The sequence below is a fragment of the Bubalus kerabau genome, chromosome 15, assembly GCF_029407905.1.
Source record: "Bubalus kerabau isolate K-KA32 ecotype Philippines breed swamp buffalo chromosome 15, PCC_UOA_SB_1v2, whole genome shotgun sequence".
Taxonomy (NCBI): domain Eukaryota; kingdom Metazoa; phylum Chordata; class Mammalia; order Artiodactyla; family Bovidae; genus Bubalus; species Bubalus kerabau.
Window position 1 is genome coordinate 74447981 of NC_073638.1, and position 16877 is coordinate 74464857.

Consider the following 16877-nt stretch of genomic DNA (forward strand, 5'->3'; position numbering starts at 1 on the left):
TGCCTTACTAAATTCTGATACTGTCAGTAAATCTTTTATACTTCATATTTTTGCTGTAGTTCCCTTATTATAAAAGAAAAGAGAGAGAGAAAGTATAATATGGTACACTTTGGTTACAGGGAAGGGGAAGGTATTTTTATCTTTTCACCCAGTTTTACCTCTGAGAACAAACTAAAATTTGTATTTCCTTAACTAGTTCGGTCATAGGTAAACCAAAAGAAAAAAAAACTGATTTAAAAAGAATAAGAGAACAACATTTTTAAGGTGGCTTTGTGGCTTCAGGGAGAAGGGGAAGATGCCAAAAGTAAAGGTTGAGAAAAGATGCGGTTTAGCTGTTACAAGCAATGCTCTCACCGAGAATAGCATGAAAGAATAGCCTTCAAGTGTCGGAGCTTGCAAAACCCTCACTGACCATCTTCCTTTGTTTGCGTGAGTTCTTGAGAAACAAAGATATATAGATATGGATAAAAGATGTGATCATTTCTAGAAAAACAAATAGTTTGCTGATGGTAGAGAAAAGATAAACTTAGGTAGGTTACTTATTTTCTTTATTCTTCTATGTCCTTCCAAAGCACAAGAGAGGTCTTTTGCCCTAGTCTTTATGACAAAGCACAACTCAAAATTTATGTCAGGTTAATTTCCAGCCTCCTCCCTGAACCCTTCGAAAAGCCTCTTTATTCCTCACTCCAAGAAAATCCAGATAATCCAGTTGTTCCATCCCTCTCATGGATTATTATAATTTTACTTTTACCAAATTAACCAAATAATTGAAGGAAAAGTGAATTTTTTCCTCCGAATTTCAATGAATTTGACTGTATAGAAAATTACTACCTTAGCATCTTGTGTGGATGGGGCTATACAGACCTATAGTGAATGATCAGGCAAAGTAACCCTATTTTAAGCTATGTCACTATATTCAGGGTTTATGGTCCCTTGTCCCACTCTCTTTGCTCACCAGTGTCCACTGATTAGTGAGGGGAGATATCTATTTGAAATTTCACAGAATCTTTTATCCAGTTCTCATCAGTGTTTGATGTAATGTGACATCGCCATCAGACAAAGGGAGATTAGATGGTGCGTGATGGTCGGTCAGATAACGGGTGTGGAGCAGTCAGGGTCGGCGTTGCTTTCCCAGCACAACTGGTTGGAATTAGCTTCTTTAGAGAGGGCTTTTAATTAAGAACGTAAACACTTTCACTGATGACAGAATAAAGACTTAAAAGATATTATCAAGAAAATTATATTTCAAGTAGAGAAATTAGAATATGGCCTGGGTAATAGGGAGTTATTGTTATTTTGGTGGGAGTGATAATGGCATTCTGATTATGTGGGAAAATATCCTTACTTTTTAGATGAACACAGTGAAGTATTTGGGAGTTAAATGCCACGATGTCTGTAATTTCCTTTAGAGTACCTCAGTAAAGAAAAAAGGGAGATGAAGCAAATAATGATTAAATGTTAATAGCTATTTAAATAGAAATGATGTATGCATGCATATTTATTATACTATTTCTACTTTTCTTTGAAATTTTCCATAATAAATAATTAGGACCCCCCCCCCAAAAAAAACCTTTAGGGATTCACTATTTTGATGCAAAAAATACCACACATTTGATAAAATAAAATTTCATTGAGATAATATTTTTGTGCACATACTAGAGGGAATCATAGACTTAGAATTTCTCTGGTCTAAGGGAAAATTTAAAGTTCTTGGTGATGTTTTAGTTCTTAAGAATATGATTGCTGCTAAGTCGCTTCTGTCGTGTCCAACTCTGTGTGACCCCACAGACGGCAGCCCACCAGGCTCCCCTGTCCCTGGGATTCTCCAGGCAAGAACACTGGCGTGGGTTGCCATTTCCTTCTCCAATGCAGGAAAGTGAAAAGTGAAAGTGAAATCGCTCAGTTGTGTCCGACTCTTAGCAGGTGACCCCATGGACTGCCTCCTCCGTCCATGGGATTTTCCAGGCAAGAGTACTGGAGTGGGGTGCCATTGGCTTCTCCATAAGAATATGATTAGTAAGACATAAATTGGCATAAAAAGAAAATCCTGTACAAAAATATTATGTTTTTTAAATGCATTTAAAATCCTATAATTGAAACTACAAGAAAAGCACAATAGACACTAAAAAATGAAGACGTGTTCCATTTTATTTACTTGAGCTAACTGATGAAAAGTTAGGTTTCTGACCTTGGGGCAAGGTGGAATGTTGCTTGAAGAAGGTCACAGAAATAAAACTTGGGTTCTCAGAAAAGAACTTGAGAGGAAATCAAGGTAGCCAATATCACCATATAAGCTAACTGCAAATCTGATGTTGATGATATAAATTATGAAATTACAAATTGTACCAAGATATTTTATTTTAATTGTCTTTAGAATTGCCAGCTTTATGTAATTCTTTAAAATGTTTCTTTTGCCCTTTGAATAGTAATGACCACAATAGCTATGTTGTAACCAAGAAATGTAGTACTTTTATGGTATATTAGTATAGCATTTGTTTCTCACAAAATGTGTGTGTTTATTTATTGCCATGAGGACACAAACAGAAAATATACCTCCAGTAGTGCAGGGTCTGTTTCTACATAAAATTCTAGAGTGCGCAGCTCAGCTTCACCTGTGATGATGTCAAGCTCTTTGATTCTTTGCTGTACACAAATGCATGACGGAAACTACTGTTACCATATTTAATATGTCACATTGATTTAAAGATATAAATGGCCCCAGTTTTGTTTATACAGGTAGGGAGATCTTTCCTTTTGAACACCTTTTATCTTTTTTTTTTTCAGTTAATACATATAAAATGGGCTCATTTTCAAGTATAGGGCTTCTGTGAGAAATACATTTCATCAAATCAGTATCACCATTTGAAAACACTTTAAACCTGTATTCAACATGGAGGCCAGTTTTAATAGATGTGAAGGGTCTGGTAATCTTGCTCTTCCCAAAACAATCACTGCCGACTTGCAGGTTAACAAAGCTCAGCTGTGCATCAGGAGATGAAGACAGGCAAATCTAGACTTGTTGATTCCCTGGAATTCGCTCCTTAGCAAGAGCAGTGTGGTTCAATAGATAAAGTCCTGGACTAAGAAACACGAGACATGGGATATTTTAAAGTCTTAAAATTTGTGTCTTTTAAGTTAGTCTTGCATTAGTAAATAGTATTTAAAAAAAGAAGAAGAAGAAAAAGCGGGTGTGTTACTCCTGTGTTCCAGTCCTAGATTTTTGCTCTGACTTCTGAACTTAGTGTGTTCATTAGCAAATTGAGAACTCACCCATTAATAACTGCTGACGTCTTCTCAAACGGTTTACTCTGTGCTGGGCACTGTTTAGAGTGCTTTACATTAAATTTCTTTAATTCTCACAATCTTAAAAGAGATTTCTGATTATGCTTAATTCATCAATTAAGAGATTACATATTCTGAGGTAATCAAGTGCTGGGTAATCAGAGGATTTTAGAGGTGAGACGGCCCATGGAAATCATTTAAGCAGAGAGGCAGTGCATCATGGTGGTTACGGGTATAAGCTCTGTCCCCATAATGCATGGTTTTCAAACTTGGATCCTTCACTCATTAGGAATACGTCTTGGCTTAATGACTTCACTTTTGTTTGCCTCAATTTCCTCATGTGTAATATGGGGATGATAATAGGTCTGCATTAGAAGATTGATAGGTTAAGTGAGCAGTGTTTAGTCATCTGTCATCTAGGAAACTGTCATAAATGGTATAGATGAGGAGGATAGGAGGAGGATGATGCTGTCAACAGTAGGGTAAGTAAACACTGTTGTTTTACTTAGAAGAATGTGTTACAGAGTTATTAAGAGATCCTCAGTTAGGTCAGAAAAAGGCAGCTGGTGGCAGTGATGGTCTTGATGGGAAGGATGGAGTTAAGATTATCAGTGATATAGAAGGTTTCTTAGAGAAAGAAAATAAATGGTTTGAAGAAGCAAATTGAAGAGGGGACTATTAGCCTAGAAAGGCATGAAAAAATGTGTGTTATATTGTAATTGAGCAAAAAGTCTACAGAAACACAGTGACAGCAGTAACATAGAAATGAGGCCCCAGTTTGGGTGCTCGTGTGGAGTGAGTCCAGTTTCTCTGGATCATCACAGACACATATAGAAATGTTAGAGCTAAATGGGACCTTGGAGATTGTCCTGTACAACCCCCTCATTTTACATTTCTATGAGAACAGAGTTTGGAGAAATTTGGCCGGGATTACATTACAGCGATGCCAGGGAAATTTGTGGTATGTTTAAGAGAGATTTCAAGTAAGGATGAGGGAAAAGACAGAGGAAGTTTCTTGAGTTTTAAAGTGATACTCAGGTAGCAGAGCAGAGTAGAGAAGACAGTGAATTTTCCCAAATTAATTTTGAAAAAGAGGGAGAGAAGGAGGAAGAGAGAGAACTCTAATTTTATGCTAAACGGTGTTCCATTGGATTTGTGATAAATGTATAAAAGTCCATGATAAAGAAAATTCTTTTTTTTTTTTTAATTATTTTTAGGAACTTGGCTTCTAAAATGAAAAGGAGGTTTTGGGGAGAATCTGGCAGTGTCGATGCTTCCAGCAGATGAACAATCAACCCCACCTGCAGCTGGTGTTGAAACTGGTAAGCAGTTAATCTGTTACTCTTTAGGATGAATATATCTTGGCTTTTTTTTTTTTAATCACTTTTAACTAAGTTTAAGCTTAGTGCTTTCCTTTAAATAATGAAGAATCTCAACAGGATTGAATGAGTCAGATTAATTTGGCGTGGAGTTCTGAACAGGGGAGTGGACAGAAATCCTCCTAAACACTAACAACACTTTACTGAGTTTCCTTTGCAAGGCACTGAGCCAGTGTTGAGTGGAGGGAGTTTCTCTGAGGGGTTTAAAGGCTCCTCACTGTGCTTGTCCCCAGTTACAAAAGCATAGGGTTAGTGAGTGAGGACTAGTTTGTCTGTTTACATGGAGAAAAAGCCAACAGCACTGTGTTTTAGTCGCTCAGTCATGTCTGACTCCTTGCAACCCCATGACTGTGGCCCACCAGGCTCCTCTGTCCATGGGATTCTCCAAGCAAGAAGACTGGAGTGGGTTGCCATGCCCTCCTCCAGGGGATCTTCCAGACCCAGGAATCATTCTTTACCATCTGAGCCACCAGAGAAGCCCAACAGCACTGAGGCTGAAGCAAAGATTTTTATGGCTCTGAACCCACTTGTGTTTTCTGTTTTATAAAAAGCATTTACCTACCATGTCAATATTTTAGTAAGAGGCTTTTAGTCTGGCTTTTATTGTTATTATTATTAAAGAAAGAAAAACTTTGCTGTTATTTCTGGCCATATCACTGCCTGCACTGGTGTAGGGTTTGGAGATTTTGGAGGCTGTTCATTTCATTCCCTCAAGCTCACCCAATGCCACAGCCCACCTCCATTGCTGGGATGCTTCAGGAAAATGGGTGGAGTTGAGGAACAGACGCTGGGTTAGTTTAAGTCCCTCTGCTTTTGGCCTGTTGATTCTGCCTTCACTGGCTACTCCCACATCAGCATCGGTTTGGTATACTGAGTCAGAGAATGAAGTTGGAGATGAAGAAACTGAGGCACAGTGTAGTTGTATGCTTATTTTCAATCCCTCAGGAGCATATGACAGGCAAACTGAGAGGCAGAACTCAAGTGTCTAGTCTGGGTGGAAACCTTGGAGGTCAATGTGGCTTCCGTCCTAGAAACTGGTTGAGTCTATGGGTGGCCAACTATCCTACCCTCAAAAGAAACCTTTGCTTTGTGTATGCACATTATACCACAAAGTTCACATCCTTTGAAAATAATGGCTTAAGAAATCAAAGATAGCCTAGGGTCACCTAAGGAAAGGAATTTTTTAGTGCTTGTGCACGTGAATTTTTAGACCTGTACAGTATCGAGGTAGTTTGAGCAAGATTCTTCCGGTGATGTGAATAGTGATATCTGTGGTTGGCATTCTTTCTTGTGGATCTAACTCACCTGAGCTCTCCAACTTGATTCATCCATATGTGAATCCCATGTGGGACGTCCTGGTGAAGAACAAGAAATTTCTGCCTGTCTAATGAAATCCCACAAGTCTCTAGTGGGAAGTGCACTTATTTGTATTTAGCGTATGAAGAGGTACCATCAGCCAGACTGTGAAACATGCATCAAAATGCAACAGAGAAAATTAGAATATGCCCTCAAATGTTGGGGAAATAAATATTAGACAAATTGTGTTGGTGTTTGAAAAAAAAGAGCTAAGTTAGAGTATGGTAGAATCTTACAGAAGGAAGACTTAGAAAACAGGTCTAGGAAAAGAATTTCAAGGGAGAAACAGCATAATTAATACTTAATTTGAAGTATTAATAGTAGATCCTTCTGTGAAATTAAAGGGAAATGTAAGGAATCTGAAAATTTTCCAAGAAGAAGGTAATTTTTCTTTGGAGAAAAGGCATGATGTGAGTTAATGAATGTAATCCTGAATTAAAGTGGAGAAAAAATTATCAGCACAAAGAGGAAGAGGGAGGAGCAGGATAATTGTTTTTAAAAATTCAGCCTAGCTCTTACTCTGTCTTAAAGTATTAGTATTTTTACCTTAGAGTATGTAGTGTTTCACACATCTCTTTTTGCGGAAATTGATTTGTAGTTAGAAAAAGCCTTTTGAAAGTTAGAAAGTTTAGAGTTTGGATTTTTTTCTTTCACATATTGATTTGATATTTAGACTATAGAAAATACATATAAAGGAGGCATTATTATGTATTAGAAAAATCTTAAAATACATAAAGATAGTTAATGGCTTCAATATATTGAAAGGGTATTAAAACTACTGAGCCATATACATAAGAACAAGATATATCAGTGGCAGAATAACAGAACAAGTAAGGATAAGAAACTACTACCCTGTGATGGTTCTGTGATAAAATTTAAACAGTAAAACAGGGTGGCTTTTTAATTGACAGCATCTATTTAATCAAATTATATTTAGGCCTTGCTGTCTAAAATTATGACTAAAAAGATTCAAATAGCCATCATCCTATTATGATTTTTTACAGAGTAGAAAGTGATCATATTCATTAACCTGTATCTTTTTCATTTCCATAGGAAAACCTAAAAAGTTTTATCTCCTGATGAACCATGAAGATTCTTTTTAAGTGTGAAACGTATCATCTTTAGGTAAGGAAACGTTTTCCATTGTTTATCCATCTGTTGAAGAGATAGCATTTCAATTAGAGAAAAGAAGTAACATATACATAAGCTTTGCTTATCCTAACTGATGCCAAACATTATGAAGAGGAGAGAAAGCAAGCTTTTTAAAATTAAATAAAACAAAGTAGTTGGAAAACTTTGATTTAGAAAGATCAATTTCCCGGAAAAAAAGGAGACCCTTTTTTTTGCACTTTCTCACAGACTAACATGATAATAGAATTGCCATCATTCCAGCTTTCCTAAGTATTTAGACATAAAGTTAAAATTCTATTTAGAACAATCAGAAACTAGAGATTTTTCAGACAAGTAGAATATTCCTAAACATAAATGTAAACGTATATGGAAATAAAAAGTAGACTATTTTGATAAATTTGAAAGACTGGTCACTGTTTTAAAAGCAGGCCAATGAACTAAAGGTAATTAAGGTTTGAGAGAGAAGCTTAAATTCTGGGAAAGACTCAAAATATTGCTTTGTAGGGTCATAACATAAATATAAACAATTACTTTAAATCAGGCAAGAACTTGTCATTTGCGTGTGACCTCTTTTCAGTTTTTGCTTGTGTAATACTGATAGTGTCAGAGAAGAAAAGACAGACTAACTTTTTGGGCATAATAGAATATTAGCAGCTCATTCTATTTTGGGGAGAAATTCTATTAGTGCAGTTTACTTGTATGAACAGTATAAATTACATATATGAAAATCAGATGTTTTAAGGTAGATAAACTAAAAATGCAATTAAAATGTCTAAACATTTAGAGATGCTTCCAAGTATTTTACGGGTTAAAAGAATAAAAGAAGTAGTTACTGAAATTATATATAGAATTTGTTGTAAGATCTGCAATCTGTACATTCTAGCTTTGTCACCAATACCACATTTGGAAAAAGAAATAGATTGCAATGTTTGACGTCTATTAACATATATTCTCAAGAATAAAGAAGATTTCTCCTAATTTTAAATAGGTTAATATAGTTACATGTGAATATTTTAAAAATCACAGTATAGAGATTTAGGATTTTAAGAAATACACGTAAAAAATTCATGTGAAAAAACAGAACCTAAAAACTTCGGGAGAAATATACTAAATTTTTGGTATGAATTTGAAGAATTTATTTCTAGAATATATTTGTTTCCTCCTTAGGAAGAAACTCATGTTAATATTAAGTCTATAGGTTAAGACTTACTTAAATTACTTAATTAGGATATACTAAACTGCTAAGTTATTTTTAAAAGAAGAATTATGGTAACCTGAAAAAAAACAAAATTACTTCTATTGTAATCTTTAAATGCATCTTTCTAATGTACCAATTTTCAAATCTCATATTTTAAAGGATAAAAGAAAAGAAAAAATGACTAATCTCCTAATGGAAAATATGACCTCATAGCACTGAGAAGAGAGTTGTAAGCATGTAATACATATAAGAAGAGATAAGTTTCATTTCTGACTTGATTTTGAGTCTTTCTTATGAATCATATAATTTAACATCAGGAGAGTAATATATAAAATATGCGTTAAATTCTTATGGTCTGGCAGCTATTAAAAATAGGAGAAAAAAATGCACCTTCTTCTAGCTAAATTCTAACTAAAGTGTTGAGTGAAAATTAGAAAAATACAGAAGCTAAAATAGTATAATGAACTAAACTTCAAAATATCTATGTATGTATAATTTTTATGTCTTGGTATGTAGCATTTATCTCAGTTGTTAATGAAACGACATAGTGTAACATGAGTGAAAAAAATAAATGGAGAAGTATTTTCTCATTGCAGTTTACTAGACCAAAACCTTTACTAATAAGCTAAATGTAACATGAAGAGACACGTTTAAAATAGAATATCGTAGAATAGTTTTGCTGAGGACCTATCTTAACAGCAAGGCTTTGTGTTTTTGTTTATATATTAGGATTTCTGAGTTTTGGGATTCAAAATTCATGATAGATTTTGAATGCTCTTTCAAATGGCAAAATGTTTCAAAGAAAAAATCAGATATTGTGTACATTTTATTTTATATTTGAGTACGAGAAAAATGGCAGGTACTTTAGGGGAATTCTAGTTGTTGTTTTGCTGCACGCATCAAATACCAAGCAATTATTTTGTCTGTCAGTCAGTTACAGGTCTGAGTAAGTTCCTTTGTGTTAACTACAGCTTAGGCATTTAACTAATATTGATAATACAGTGATCTCTAGATGTGATTGTCATTTTTTTCTGAAATTATGGGCAATATACTTAAAAGAAATGTATTTTAAACCTCATTTCTAATTAAAATGGAAAGACTTTAAAGGAGTTTTTTCGCGAATAAAAGATTTGCTGTAGTTTTCTGAAAGAATGAAATCTTCGTTCATTTTTCAAATTATATTAAAATGTTTCTTTCCCTGTTGTTTGCTGATATTTTAAAGTCAGAAAGAAATAAAGCAACGGTTTATGCTGTATCTGATTATCCATATAGAAAAGGAAAAGCAAAGTATGTTGGCATATAAGGTTTTCCCTTAAAAAAATTACCTTGAAATGTAAAAGATATCTTGCCCATCACTAATTTGCCTTATTAGGACTTATTTAGACTCGCATGAATTTTCTTAGTCAAATATTTGAGGAAATTCGTCTTTATAAAATAGAGAGATGTAGAACATCATGGTCAGTTATAGGCTAGTCTTTCTTGTTGCTTCCCAGAACTTAGGAAGCAGGTTTTAAACTAATAAAGTTGAGTACCAAAACCTCTAGGCTATAATAATTTAGAAAAATGCCAGAAAGTTATAGCGAAGGGGAAGATGAATTGAAGTTAAGTGTCCCCTTGATTGACAAAACATTTGGAACTGTGAGGAGAGCTCTGGAGATAACAAAAAGTTCTCTGTCAGGGATAATTTTCTGGGAAGTTGGCGTTGCTTGTGTGATAAAAGAAGGCGCTGAGATAGTATAACTGTAGCAGCTTGACAAAACTTCCAAAGTTAGTTTCAGATTGTGAGGGAAAAAGTAAGTGCAACAACTAGCAGTTGGGATGGGCAGGAGAGCAGGGTTCGTCAGTCCCGGCGCCACAACAGGGTTAACCATGGCGCCGCCCGGTGCACTCTGGGAGTTGTAGGCCGCAGGCATTGTGGGAGTTGTCGTAAAAGTTCGCTTTTTCGCTGTGATGGCCGCCGCTGAGGCAGGAGTTTGGAGTTTCTGCTGTTCCGGACGGCTTGGGGGGCTCTCTGTATCGTTAGAGGGCCCCCAGCAGCCCCCAGGTTGCCAAGGGCCTGTTAGTTGTGTGTTTGGGAGGTGGGAGAGCGGTCTGACGGTTAATTTGGTGTCCTGCTGTCGTTAGATTGGCCAGGGGGGCCTCTGGCGGCTACCGGCTCTGTGAGGGGGGTCCCAACCTGTAGGACCTTGGCCGTGTGGCCTTCTGACTTTGAAATTTCGCTGTGGCTAGCGCCTGAGAGTTTTAGAGTCTGCTTTATTTTGTTGTGGTTTGTGCCTTGCGCCCCTCCCCCCTCTCTTACAGCGTTCCACTCTGTCCTTGTACTCGTTGATGCTTACGACCCTGTTTGGGGTTAGATTGGGCTCGTTTTCGTGGGTCTGGTGGGATTTATGCACGAGCTGGGATTTTGGAAAGGGTGGACAGCAGTAGCTTGGGTGTTGTCTCTTTTGTTTTAGGTGTAAGAAGTTGCATGAGTTGTGAGTCTGTCGTTGGTGAGTGTATGATTCACTTTCTCTTGCTTTTGGTGAACTTTGCGCTTGTTTGCTAATGCTGCGAGGCAGCGGCCGGCCGTTCCTGCTTGTGAAATGCTTTTTTGTTAGCTTGAATGTGTTGATAAATCTTTGAAACCTTCAGAGGAGTGTTTGCAGTTGTTTGTAGTAAGGAATTATGTGCAAAAATGGATATAAAGCAAATGTCAGTATCACAAGTTCCTTTAGTTCTAGGAAGCAAGCCCCTGTGGCTTCTCTGGTGCCCTGAAATTGTTTGGAAAGTTTTATGGGGATCCGATATACTTTTCCTTGTGTTAATATTACTCTTGGCTCATAAGATTCCTCTGCATGTTGGGACAGTTTGACTTCTCAGTATCAGGCAAAAGGAGACACTCTGCACTGCCGTTTAATTGCACCTATCCAGGGTAACACCAGATTGCTAAGCAGGTCTTCATCTGCCTTACCTACTGTGCAAACTTGGACCTCACTATTTCTGGTGTCTAGGAAGTTCTTTCAAGTTTGGTGAAGTAGGGGATTTCCAATAATGTACAGTAGATGCTTTGGAAGTCAGGTATCAGTTTTTAGATTGGAAGAGCAGGCCACATTACAGAAATTATTTATAGAGAAAGTAAAAAAAGTATGTTCCATTTTTTTCTTGGTATAATTGAAAGCATCTGAAACTTGTTTCTGTGTCATTGCATTACACCACTTCCTATATAATTGAAAAGCCCTTTGATGTTTTGTGATGAAGTGGATTTTCATAATTTTGCTCTTGTCTGAGTTTGCTTAGTGCTTGACTAGTTGAGAGATACTAATGGTAGAAAGAGGAGCAAAGCTAGATGGGTTTGTATGTGTGTTTCTTTTGAAGCATGATTTCAGGTTTAAATTGGGAGACTGATATTGTTGGCTTGCTAATCAGGTAACTTCAGTTCTGCTGCTGATGTAATGTGTGTTTTATAATCCATAAAGCCCTATCCTTTCCTCTGACCTCACCCCAGTGTGTCTCAGAATATTCGCTAACTTTCCATTTGCAAGAAGACTGAGACACTTATTTTAAAATGATCTGTATTGTCCATATTGGTTATGTTTTGGTGATTTAATAGAATAATGAGTGAGTGAGTTTTGTATCTTAGGAAAACTGGATAGCTGGAAGTTATAGATTTGTAGAATCATTTAGATTTACTCAAAACCAAGCACAATTTTCTTTGAAAAAAGATACATAAGTTTTAAACTGCCAAGTTACCTCTGACTTGAGTTAAGCAGAACAAACAGTTCATAAGAAGGTGCTCTGAGAGTGGATGGGTGTGTGTAAGTTTAGAGATAAACTTAATGCATTTGCAAAGAATCCTCGTTCTTGGGACATTTAACTAGTAGACACATTTCTTCACTAAATGGGGAGAGTTTATACCCAAGAATTCTAACATTTGGCCTCTGAGTTCTTTATTTTGTACCCTGATTTCCATCTCTACTACTCTAGTTCTGCTGCTGGTGTAAAATGTGTTTTGTAATACATGAAGTCAACAGAAGTTTCAGAAAAAAATGTATAAAAATCCACTGCCTAGTGGGGAAGATAATCCCTAAGGTTTTGTATTACGTAGATGTGTCAAAAGCTGTCTTTTTGAAATTTAGGTTTGCATGGGTTTGATGAAACTTCTTTCAATGAGATATAAGCCAAAGGGTAACTTTGAGACATAAGCCAAAGGGTAACTTTCTTGACTTAGGCTGTTATAAGTGAAAGCCTTTGTTCCTGGTGTTCATTCAAAAAAGAGACACAAACTTAGTTTCAGGTGTAGGCATACTTTGTTTTATTGTGCTTTACTTTGTTGCACTTTGCAGTTTTTGCACAGTATTTGTTGGTTTTTGCAAAATGAAGGTTTGTGGCGTCAGTACCATTTTTCCAATACCATTTGCTTACTTTGTGTCTTTGTGTCTCATATTTGTAATTCTCACACTATTTCAAACTTTTTCATTATTATTATATTTGTTATGACCAGTGATCAGTGATCTTTGATGTTACTGCTGTGACTTGCTGAAGTTTCACAAGAGGGGTAGCATTTTTTAGCAATTGAAAAAAATTTTTTTTTCTTTTTTGGCCACACCTTGTGGCATGCAGCATCTTGATTCCCAGGCCAGGAATTGAACCGGCACCCCCTACAGTGGAAGCCTGGAGTCTTAACAACTGGCCCACCAGGGAAGTCCCAATTAAGCATTTTTTAGTTAGCAATGGCACCCCACTCCAGTACTCTTGTCTGGAAAATCCCATGGATGGAGGAATCTGGTATGCTGCAGTCCATGGGGTCGCAAAGAGTTGGACACGACTGAGCGACTTCACTTTCACTTTTCACTTTCATGCATTGGAGAAGGAAATGGCAACCCACTCCAGTGTTCTTGCTTGGAGAATCCCAGGGACGGGGGAGCCTGATGGGCTGCCGTCTATGGGGTCGCACAGAGTCGGACACGACTGAAGTGATGCAGCAGCAGTTATAGGTCTGTACATTGTTTTTTAAGGCATAATGCTATTGCACACTTAACAGACTACACCATAGTGTAAATATTACTTACATATGCCCTGAGAAACCCCAAAATTTGCATCACTTGCTTTATTGAGATATTTGTTTGATCATGGTGTCCTGGAGCTGAAACTGCAATATCTCTGACCCATGCAGCAATATAGAATTTGGGAGATAACAAAAAATTGTTTTCATTTTAGATGGTAGCCAGAATTTGGAAACACTTTTGTGGGGAGGAGTAGGAATATCTATTTGAGGCTTTTACTTAAGTCCTTTCTAATTCCATTTCCCTATATTTAATTGTTCACTTTGCTGAAAGTAAGCATCTCTTATTAATGTGTTTCTATATCTGTGAACATTGGTGAGTGGTAAAATTGCATATACAAGACAACAAATGACCCGTTCAGAATTTGGCCCTTGTTTTTTGTTTACATTGTTTGAGGAGGAGGAATTATTGATTGTTCTTTGTGCGCTTGTATGTGTATTTTGTCTTCTCCAGTTTCATACATTTGTTTTTAGATTGCAGTACTCTTAACCATGGGCGTCCCAGGTGGCTCAGTGGTAAAGAATCTGCCTGCTAGTGTAGGAGATGCAGGGGATGCAAGTTTGAGCCCTGGGTGGAGAAGATCCCCTGGAGGAAGAAATGGCAACCCACTCCAGTATTCTTGAAATGTCCCATGGACAGAGGAGCCTGGTGGGCTACAGTCCATGGGGTCACAAAGAGTCAGACACGACTGAGTGACTGAGCACAGCACGGTACTCCAATGCACAGAGTGTACTGCCACCCCTCACCTCCGCCTTTCTGGGAGAAAGAGGAAAAGTATTTAAATTTTTTCCATGCTTGTCAATTTTATTTTCTGATTTTTTTTCTACATACATTTGTTGGATGACATAGGTTATTTTTGCTCACTGGGCCTCATTTTTTGAAGTTAGAGTATTAGTCATATGATTTTTATGGGCAAGACACAGCAAACCAACAGTTATTTCCAAATACTATATCTAAAGTAAAAGACATTAATTCATTCCTATCTGAAAGAAAGCAAGATCATTAGCATATATCCTGCCACTTAAAGGATTCTATCTGTATCTTAAAGGTTCAGAAGTCCCTTAAAAGATCATTTTGCTGTGTCCTCTCCCTTCCTTATTTTTGTTTGACTTTCTTAGTGTGCCTTTGTGGTTCTAGAACTTAAATGACATTTTTGTTTAGTTTGGAATTTGTTTTTCCAAGTTAATGTGCTTCAACTTTTAAAACCATTTTTTTAATCTGAAATATTTGTGATAAGGACATTTTCTTAATAAAGGATTCTTGTCATGTTCTAGTTTTATAGTTAAATGCTATGCATAGTATATTTCTGTGTGCTAGGGAATATTATATTTCTATGTAGTAGGGAAAAATGAGTTGATAAGTACCTTAAACCTTAGCACAAAGTGCCAGAATTTGTCATCTAAAAAAATCCAGGGTATATAGCTTAGTTTGCTTTTCTGTTATTAGCAGTCTTTAGTTAATGAAGAGATGAATGACTTGTCATTTTCAGACAAGTTTCACTTGAAGACAATATTACTTCTTGCCCAACACTCTCATGAAATACATATTTTTGAAAAGTTTTATTAGGAAAATATTAGAAGTCCTTAAATTCACATGATAGAAAAAAACAGTTCTGTGTGTGTTTACTAACCAAAAAAAAAAATTATTTGTAAACTGCTTTTGTAGTTTGTTTTTTAAAACTCTCTAATAAGTTTATGTTTCTGGGTTTTAAATTGTTTTTAAAGAAGTCTTTTTGAGGGAGTGAGGACCCTATTGTCATTGAAGTTGTTTTAAAAGAGTGGCCAACTTTTTCCTTTTTATTTTAGTGTTAACCGAAGGTGTAGAGTATGTGCAGTTCATGGTGAGAAATAAAAGGCCCACTGTATTAGAAAGTAAAAATGTAGACATCAGTAATTTTAAACTTTTTGTGCCACTCGTTATAATTGTATCATATAATTTGAATTTTTAATATGGGGTTAATTTAAAGATGTCTATGAAATGGCTTATTCTTTGATAAGATCCTGTAATATATATCATTAGTTTTTTGAGATACATAGTGTTAAGTAATTTTCTCATCCTAATAAAAGATTTTTAGAAGGAAACTTAACAATGAAGTAAATGAAACTGTCTTATATTCTTCTACCTGAGGAGAAAAACTTGTAAAAAACATAATTTTTGTAAATGAAACATTTTGAGATGTAATATAAAAAGTTTTTATAAATCAGTTGAAAAAGATGGAAGGACTAAGCCATGGTTTGATAATTCACAAAAGGAAAAAATCAGTTAGTAATGTGGCAGACTCTCTTTTCCAAAGTCGGCCACAACAGTATCTCCCAGCTCATGTGTTCTGCAACATATTATTAGAGTGTCATCAGAAGGTGGCATCTCTCCACTTCCTTAAATTTGGGCAAGGCTTTTGAGTTCTTAGACCAAGAGACTATGGTAGAGGTGCTGTGCTTAGTCGCTCAGTTGTGTCTGACTCTGTGTGACCCCTTGGACTATAGCCCATCAGGCTCCTCTGTCCATGGGGATTCTCCAGGCAAGAATACTGGAGTGGGTTGCCATGCCCTCCTCCCATGGAACTTCCCAACCTGGGAATCAAACCCAGGTCTCCCTCATTGCAGGTGGATTCTTTACTGTCTGAGCCACCAGGGAAACCCATGGTAGCGGTGATGATGTACATTTCCAGATGTTGCTGTTAACTTGCCTGACAGCTTCTGCTTCCTGCCTCTTGGAAGCCAGCCACTAAATAAAAAATGCAATTCCCTGAAATCTCTATGTTGTAAGAAGCCCAAGATCATGAAAAGAGGCCCTGGAAGATGAGACAGCAAGTAGAGAGGTCAAGGAGCACCAAGGAACCAGAAGAAGTGAAGTGTAAGTGAAGAAGCCATTTGGAAATGGATTCTCTAGCCCCAGCTGCCTTGGCTATTGCTGTGTAAATCAGGGGAACCACCCAGTGGTGCCTCTCCCAGTTTTTGACCCCCCAAATATTGAGCAAAATAAAATGATTTGTTTTCAGCTTGTGAGGTTTTGAGTGCTTCATTATTCAACAACAGATCACTGGAAAAAAGTCCTGAGAAAAAAGATTTGTTAATTTATAATAGATGGCAGTATTGGAGAATATATTTTCAAGTCTAAATCCAACAAGGAACTAGTACCTACAGTACGATAAAAAATACTTAGATCATAAAAAAAAAAAAGTTACCAATAGAAAAATGCACCAAGGTTATAATCATGCTCACAAAACAGAAAGATATGCTCAAACTCATTAGTAATCAGAGGGGTTCATGTGAAAGCAGCAGTATAATCTCTCTCTACTTAGTAGACTAACAAGCAGAAGGATGGGTAATGTCAGGTGTTAATGGGGATGAGGGGATACATACACTGGTGCTGAGAGTATAAAGTGGTAGAACCATTCTGGAGAGCAATCGGGCAGAATTTAGTTAAATGAATATAGATATTATTAATAAATTGTTTCTGGGTATGTGTCCTCAAGAGGTCTTAAACAGG

At 36.6% G+C, this 16877-nt stretch overlaps 1 long non-coding RNA gene across 1 annotated transcript; it reads left to right on the top strand.

Moving 5' to 3' along the window:
- Positions 1-3464: 3464 nt before the first annotated feature.
- LOC129629345 (uncharacterized) lies at positions 3465-16387 on the top strand. Its single transcript, XR_008703182.1, has 4 exons — positions 3465-3764; positions 4500-4604; positions 7071-7142; positions 15992-16387. It is a non-coding gene; the product is annotated as an uncharacterized LOC129629345 (long non-coding RNA).
- The last annotated feature ends 490 nt before the right edge of the window (positions 16388-16877 follow it).